Raw genomic sequence first — 9,193 nt, 5'->3', positions numbered from 1 at the left:
GGCCGCCTTCAGCTATGGTAAATGCATTTACACAATTTAAGCACATTATTATTCGTGTGTTTATGTGTTATTAAACTTGATCAGATATATTAATTGATTAATATGGATATCGATCGAATAGTAATAAATGATGGAAGTGAAATAGTTTTTTATCATAGTTTATTTTTCTTGAAAACTTTCCTTAAAAACGAATGAAATGAACCATAGCGATGACCTTATATTGTTTCTATATCCAAATGTATGGAAACGTAAAAAGGACAGCCGAAATTCATATTTCGACTTACAAATAAACAATGGATGCTTAAGAGAAAGTTTAGGCATAGACTGGTGATTTTGAAGAAAATGTTAAGATCCTAAATAAGCAAACCCCTGACACCAAAAGCAGACAGCGGGGAGTACATTGCTGAGAATAAATCGGTTTATTTCAATCCGTATGTGAATTTCTTGCACGCTCGTATCAAACAGTTACAACCCTGAGGTAACAAGTCATGCCTGAGGAAGAACAGCCCTAAATCCGTGTTCGCGTGATCGAGCTCATAACTTGGTATGTCGTCTTCGTCAACATCATAGTGGAGGAAAATATCTGATCTGATAACATCCGGTGTCCGGTCCTCAACTAAAGAGTGCCAATAGGGGTAATACCTGTCACAGTATATCAGGTAGGGCCTCCTGACAAACCCGGCAGGGGCACACTTCGTTCCACTTCCGCAGCAACCAACCCTTAGCAAAGTATAAGACATGTACAAGATGTATATAATTCTAATGTTACATATCTTTATTAAAAAGTATAATAATTTAGTTATTTAAACAAATGTATATGTGAGTACTAACATACTATTATTAGTTTAAGTTTATAGAGATGAATGAAATACTAATGTTGTGACCGAGTGTGATCTATATCCTTTAAAATACGTCTTTATACAGCACAAAGATAATTTTGAAGACAATCAATACACACTTGAATACATGGATATTTTTGTTTGAATATTCTTTTAACAGGTCTGGACAGTTTTATCATACACACAGAGAAATGAGAAAAAAATAGGTTGTTTGTTTAGTTATTGATAGTTTGTTCTTTGTGTTTTGAGGTGGTGTTTTTCATGTTTTGCCTTTCGAAGGTTTTTTGAAAGATTTCGAATATCATAGGAAGTTCAAATATTGAATTCAAAATGTTTTAATGTCGAATAATTAAAATAATCACCTTCTTTCACATTTGGCAAACGTCACATTCTGTAATTTTGGGTAGACGACTACGCACAGCTCATTCCAATATCTCCAGAATCCGAATATAGTCTTCAGGTCATAGGGACATTGATTACCTTCACTGAGAGAAAAAAAATGCAATTGATAATTAGTGAAGCATTTGATGCCTTTTAGATGCGATCATGGGCATTCATACTGCCTATGGTTTGGTTTGTTTGTATTTTACGTCCTTTTAACAGCTATGGTCATTAAGGACGTGCCCGGATTTGGTGGTGGGGGAAAGCCGGAGTTCCCGGAGAAAAACAACCGACCTATGGACCACATCTGAAAGCAGTTTAATGCTTATATTTACATGCCCTCGTCTTTATGCTAGTGACATTCAAAAAATGTAAAAATACAACGAAGAATCACTGGCATTGTCGACTGATGGTACAGCCTAAAACACGTGCATTTAGTCCTTGCACGCAACAACTGTGAAACATTTTTTTTTACCAGTTTGTACTCACTTTATATCATGTTTGGTATTGTTACAACCGCAACGTAATTTTAAACATAACACATTTATTATCATGATTACTGACATCGTTTTTAATGACGTCACATGGCGGAGGTATGTCCGGTAAAAAATTGGAAATTGAGTAATGCTGTCGTCGCGAAAAATATGTCGCTGTCCTTTTGTTTGACGACGCTATGGTTTGATTTGTTTGTGTTTTACGTCCCATTAACAGCTATGGTCATTTAAGCACGTGCCAGGTTTTGGTGGAGGAGGAAAGCCGGAGTTCCCGGAGAAAAAAACATCGACCTACGGCTAGTACCTGGCGACTTCCCCACGCAGGCCTCGAACTCATGACACAGTAGTGGAGGGCTAGTGGTAGCAGAATGTCAGACGCCTTAACCAATTTGCCACCGCTGCCCCTGACACTATTGAAACATAGTGAAGGTCAGTAGGTCGCAAAGGAACTACATGATATGTAAGAATAGAACATAAAATTGCTGGTCGACATCATTGTGAGAGCTGAGAAGATAGAATTTTCTCTGGTCGTGTTACTCTAGCCGCGTGCATTGATAGCGACCTTTCAGTTTAAACGGTGCGCGAAACAAACGTACCGGAAACTCAGGCAATGAGATCTTCCCTCTTACATAACAGTATTGACCATTTTAGAGTATGGTAATTTCAATATCTATGATTTCTTTGGTTTCATGGTCGAATAGTCCTCTTCTCATCCAAACATTCCAAATGAGAGTCAAACGTGGCTTCTGTTTTATCTGTTTACATTTTAGTCACGTTCGTATAAGTACTCATTACGGTTTATTATCTTATAGCTCGAAACAATATAACTTCATAAAAATTGCTACACTTCAGTTTACATTGATACGAATTAATTTTAGTTTGCATTCTGATTAGTGGCACGGTTCATAATATACCCTCTTTACAAATTATGCAATTTGAAGTTAAACATTGCTTATCTCAATTTTGGAATCCACTCAATTAAGGGGTTTTATGCATCTCCTTTTCGAATTCTCAAGTATCTAAGACCAATTCTGATTTCCAATGTGTGGCCCCTAGCATCGCCGATTAGTCAAAGAAGGACGAAACAGCTGTTGTTATTTCTAGACAGAACATTAGGGTCCCGTAGAAAAAAACAATTGTTTGTGTGAGTGTGGGTTACTAAATCGAAATTTAGAGATACATAGATGCAATTTAAATGATTTGTTTACATCTATCCCACTGCAAAATCATTGATATGCTCTCATTTACTTTGCTTGTGTGTTCAGTGTTCTCAGATTGACCAGTACATGCGTTCTTTTGCTCTTGCTTGGAGCGTCCTATCCTTGCTGACATTGAAATACAACATTAGAGTACAGTATTGTTTAGTGTTTTATTAATATTTGTTTCGTTAAACATACCTTCCATTTGATTGGTCAAATATACACTTGGTCTCGGTATCATCTTCTGAAGGCTCAGCTATTTCCAGAAGGAAGAGCTTGACTTGCTTATCCAACATCAAGGCATAGCGCAGACGTATTCTGCAATTTATACGAACCACAACTTCATAAACCATGATTACGTCATAGAAAAAGTTAGTTCCCCTTTTTTTCTTGGATGTCTTTATGAATGTTTTCTTGATATATAATTGAAAAACTTATTTAAATTTAGTGATGCATTTTATTCTATGTTAAAAAATCCATTTTCTTTTAAAGCAATTTTCTGCCAAAATCTCAGTTTTAATATTGAAGTGCATGGGTAAGAAAAAATACTCTGATTTTAAAAAATGGCTAATTCTTGAACTGTATTATAAATGTATATATGTCTCAATAATAATATAAAAAATCCATGAAAAAAACCCCGGAACGATCCGTGATTTTTCTTTTGAATTAAGTAAAAGACTAATGCTTTCTTCAAAAGAGGACCAGTTAGGGTAAAAAAATCAAATATAATATTCGTATTTTACAATGAAAAGACTTTGTATGCGCAAAACTATCAACGAACAAACACGACATTAACTGAAGGGTTTGGAATTGTAATATACATAATAAATAACGGCTATCGACACGTAGAGCTGGGCAGTGTTTCCACGATCTTGACACTAAATTATTGGTCAAAGAAGTAATATAAACGGTAAATATTAATATAACACCAAATCCTTACAATCGTATGTGTGTGTGGGATGCAGATTACTCAAAATTGGAGTATGTATGGGAGGAAGATTTTCCGACAGCGTAGACGAGATGATGTTGTCAAATTTTCGGAGCAATCCGCTCCTTTATGGAGACAAAGACACATCTTATAACTTGCAAAAAATGTAATATGCAATATGTGAGTGCATAACAACTACTGCTGCTCCATTTAGCAGAACAATCCAGATTTCCATGTGGCAAGGCACTTTAACCCACATAGCTATAGTTGTAAAGATACAGGTGGTTCCCATAGATAAGTACCTAACCTGAAATGTATCGAGACGGCGCTCGAGGGAAAGGTATTGGATCACCAAAATGCAAAGCCAGTACCCTCGATGTATGAACGAACAATAAACTGTTATTGTCCGTTTGTTGCCCTTCCCGGTCGGTATTTGGCAAGCTGGTTCACTGATATTAGTCTGGCGATTTTACGCTTTCTGCTACTTGTCAGTGAATAAGACTGACAATTTCCGTCAGATTTAGTGGGAAATGTCTGTTTCTCGTTGTGTCATTTCGTCACTTACTAAAAAATGTCTTTTGCAACAGCAAATATTTAATATGTATTTCCAGCTTCAGAATTGTTCTCCGCGCTCTGTATAATGTTATCCCTTTGTCGTTTTTCGCACACACAGTATCATTGGTCAATGATACGTTCCATTGTAAATTCTGCCATCGTCTAACGCTAGCAGAGGGGCTTATTGCTTTAAAATTTTAGTAATATCGTATATCATTTCTATTCTTTATTGTAATGTTAGTGCTCCGTGTTTTTCTGTGTCTGGACACAGAAGCAGTTGCTCCGAAAACCTGACAACCTCATCTACACTGTTGAATTTACTACCTGGTCCATTTATATATTACGTAGTAGCATTTTTTACTTGCTTTATTATTCAGTACCTCTTGTTTCTGAAACAAGTGACTCTAAATCATACATTACGTTTGATAGACGACTTGTGCGATAATAGATATAAAATGATAAAACGAAACAGAATAAACTTACTGGAATATAAGGAGTTCCTTTGTGTCTGGAAGGTCCAATAACAGCTGATTTGACTCTAAGCATTCATCATCTACGTTGATGCTACAGTTCTTTGGCGGGAGAGTGGTTGTTGGACTAGTGGTAGTAGTAGGAGTTGTAGTAGTGGTAGTTGGAGTGGTGGTAGTGGTAGTTGGAGTGGTGGTAGTGGTAGTTGGAGTGGTTGTAGTAGTTGTTGGAGTGGTTGTAGTGGTTGTGGTGGTAGTTGGAGTGGTTGTAGTAGTAGTTGGAGTTGTGGTAGTAGTAGTTGGGGTGGTGGTAGTAGTAGTGGGGGTGGTAGTAGTAGTTGGAGTGGTTGTTGTAGTTGTTGGGGGGGGTGTAGTGGTTGTGGGGGTAGTTGGGGGGGTTGTAGTAGTTGTTGGAGGGGTTGTAGTAGTAGTGGGGGTGGTGGTGGTAGTAGTTGGAGTGGTTGTGGTGGTAGTTGGAGTGGTTGTATTTGTAGTTGGAGTGGTTGTATTGGTAGTTGGAGTGGTTGTAGTAGTAGTGGGGGTGGTGGTAGTAGTAGTTGGAGTGGTGGTAGTAGTAGTTGGAGTGGTGGTAGTGGTAGTTGTAGTAGTAGTTGTAGTAGTTGGAGGAGGTGGTTCAACATCAAGGTCAGGTTTGTTGTCATCTGGATCAAAATCTATAGCCCCTTCAGGTGTTGTCACCTCTGCTCCCCATCCATCAGTTCTTCTGATAACCGCGGAGCAGAGAAACAGGATCGGTATCGCCACCTGAAGGTTTAAGCTAGTTCATCATTATTAATAAAACGTACACAAAACTAGAATGTAATGTTAACTAAAATCAGTCAATAAAACAAAATACATCAACAAAAACAAGAACCTACCCAGGTGTCAACAAAACAGTAATAAAGCAAATTATAAATAAGGTCGTCTATTTATTGACTCGCACATCAAAGGGTTTGTTACTACATTAGTGAATAGGTATCCATAAGTCAATATATCCCTTATTATATCTTGTATATACTTATATCACGCAATTCTATAGCTGCATTATTTACGCGTACCATCTCTTAACATCTCTGATTGGCCGGTTTCCCGGTGAAAATGGTCATCACGATATAGGCTTTAGAACAACTGTTTATAACATTTTGGCAAATAAATGACTATTTAAAAACAGACACTGTTATTATATAGGTTTTAAGACATTTGATCATAAGTCGAGCTGTGTGGTTGGGAACCCGAAAAAGGCAGAAAACCTGACATCCAACCTTATAGTTAATGAATGCACAGTAATTAAAAGATATTTTTAAAGCATACTAATTAACAACAGTAAACCTTCATGATGGTAAAAATGTAGTGGTCTGAAACGGAAAAATGAGTAATGATTCAATCTTGGCAGGTTAATATTTCATCATGCTAATACTATTGGTCTACAGCACACCATAAATAATTACTAAGAGGAATTCACTGCACAACTCATTTAAACCGTATAACGTTATTGAATTCCTACTCAATCTTTCGAAATATGTCTAACGAAAACAAGTCGAATATGTCGCTGAATGTGCACGAATCATGTCTGCCATCAGCATCCATACAAACAGAATACACCACTTGAACGTTGAACAAAGACCAATGCATCAAATATTTCAAATCAATTCTGCATCACAATAAATAAATTAAACTAATTCAAACAAGTTTGTGTACGCTGCTTTACAGATAGTTGTACAATATTTAATCACACCAAACTAACCTACAGCTGATACAGTTCATCTTTCCTTAATCGGACACTATTACTGTCGCTTCAATATTAATTAAGCTGTAATTAAACGTGAAGGATGCATTAGGCAATACTCTGCTTAATTTATCCTGACTTTCCCATCGACAAGATTTGCCAATTCCCTTCCTAATTTTACTCCACTGACATGAGTTACTGCGGATATTTCGAGTATGTAAATACCAATAACATAGTTAAATCATATCAAAATCAGTCATCAGTACATTTTTAGTACAAATTTGTTAAATGCTTACTACATGCATTGATAACTAGTACATTTACGTTAAGTCATACATGCATTTATTACTACATGCAGTACGTTTATGTAAAGTACTTACTATAATATGCATTTATCATTACATGTAGTAAGTTTATGTAACGTACTTACTACATGCATTTATTACTACATGTAGTACGTTAATGCATATAGTAAGTACTTAACGTAAACGTACTACATGTAGTAATAAATGTATGTAGTAAGTACATACATTTATTACTACATTTAGTACGTTTATGTTAAGTACTTACTACATACGTGTATTACTACATGTAGTACGTTTATGTAACGTTCTTACTACATGCATTTATTACTCCATGTAGTACGTTTATGTAACGTACTTACTACATGCATTTATTACTAAATGTAGTACGTTTATGTAACGTACTTACTACATGCATTTATTACTACATGTAGTACGTTTATGTTAAGTACTTACTATATGCATTAACTACTAGTACATTTATGTTAAGTACTTACTATCACGAATTCTTCAGTTTAGCTCGCCGGAGCCTTTCTAAATTGAAAAATTCAAAGACTCGTTTCATAAATCTCATATGAAATGTAAACTCATATAGGAACTTATATATACTTTTATAAAATGTATTACATTTTTGCCAGTGAAATATTGGATTCTATCAACTTAATAAAACTGACATATTTCACACTGTGACAAATATCAAAAGTGATAATTTCAGTATGAAAATATCATTTTTGGTATTGACCAACCATAACGGTATCACCTCCATGTATTCGCTGCATTCAAAGGCAACGATTTTTTTGTTCAGATTTATATGGGGCGACGGTAGAATAAGTGGTTGTTATGGTAAATGTTTGTTACACACACTTAAGTATATACATAAATATGCAATTGGTAACATTTTAATAAGCAATTATACCAGAAAATAGCAAAAAAACATCTGAATTGCGTTGAGTATCGCATTCAAAATGGCGCGCAGTCTTGTTGTAAAGCGTGACGTCATTAAAATATGGCACTAATTATTACACTTATGTTTCCCGCCCTTTTTAATGCATTTCATTTTTCATGTTTTATGCTTTAAAAATGTAGTACATAGAACATTCCTTAATGTCTTCAGTAAAAACAAATATATTTCACTCGTGTGGCTTATATTTTGAATTTTTCGCTCGCGCTGCGTAATTAAGAAAAAATATCAAAATATTAGCCACACTCGTGAAATATATTTGTTTTTACTGAAAACACATTTTAATATCCTCTATATATAACCTCGAACTCTTAAAAACTATGATTAAGACATTTATATAAAATACTTACAAATTATTAATATAACATTTATGTAAAATACTAACAACCTATTAACATAACATTTATGTAAAATACTAAAAGCCTTTTAATATAACACTAATGTAAATTACTAACAGCCTTTTAATGTAACATTTAAGTAAAATACTAACAACCTATTAACATAACATTTATGTAAAATACTAAAAGCCTTTTAATATAACACTAATGTAAATTACTAACAGCCTTTTAATGTAACATTTAAGTAAAATACTAACAACCTATTACACTGTAATATAACATTTATGTAAAATACTAACAACCTATTAATATCACATTTAAGCAAAATACTAACAGCCTTTTAATTGAACATAGATGTTGAAATACTAACAACCTATTAATATAACATTTATGTTGAAATACTAACAACCTATTAATATAACATTTATGTTGAAATACTAACAACCTATTAATATAACATTTATGTTGAAATACTAACAACCTATTAATATAACATTTATGTTGAAATACTAACAACCTATTAATATAACATTTATGTTGAAATACTAACAACCTATTAATATAACATTTATGTTGAAATACTAACAACCTATTAATATAACATTTATGTTGAAATACTAACAACCTATTAATATAACATTGATGTTGAAATAGCAACCTAGTAATATAACATTTATGTAAAATGCTAACAACTCATTAATATATCATTTATGGAAAAGACATAAGACACTTTTAAGAAGACATACATGATAAGATTAAATACATTTAAAGAAGTCATATTTGATTAGGCACCTGGCGTTTTTAAGAAGCCATACCTTAGTAGACACAAAACACCTGTTAGAAGCCATACCTTAGTAGACACAAAACACCTGTTAGAAGCCATACCTTAGTAGACACAAAACACCTGTTAGAAGCCATAACTTAGTAGACACAAAACACCTGTTAGAAGTCATACCTTAGTAGACACAAAACACCTGTTAGAAGCCATAACTAAGTAGACACA

At 34.4% G+C, this 9,193-nt stretch overlaps 1 long non-coding RNA gene across 1 annotated transcript; it reads right to left on the bottom strand.

Annotated features, from left to right (window-relative positions):
• Window positions 1-319: 319 nt before the first annotated feature.
• LOC110455473 lies at window positions 320-3,168 on the bottom strand. Its single transcript, XR_002463452.1, has 3 exons — window positions 3,112-3,168; window positions 1,202-1,324; window positions 320-720 (listed from the first exon to the last, which is right to left on the bottom strand). It is a non-coding gene; the product is annotated as an uncharacterized LOC110455473 (long non-coding RNA).
• Between the last annotated feature and the right edge of the window lie 6,025 nt (window positions 3,169-9,193).

The sequence above is a fragment of the Mizuhopecten yessoensis genome, unplaced genomic scaffold (genome assembly GCF_002113885.1).
Source record: "Mizuhopecten yessoensis strain PY_sf001 unplaced genomic scaffold, ASM211388v2 scaffold8231, whole genome shotgun sequence".
Classification (NCBI taxonomy): Eukaryota; Metazoa; Mollusca; class Bivalvia; order Pectinida; family Pectinidae; genus Mizuhopecten; species Mizuhopecten yessoensis.
The sequence above is the reverse complement of the archived record's forward strand: the minus strand, read 5'-3'. Positions and strand labels throughout refer to the sequence as shown.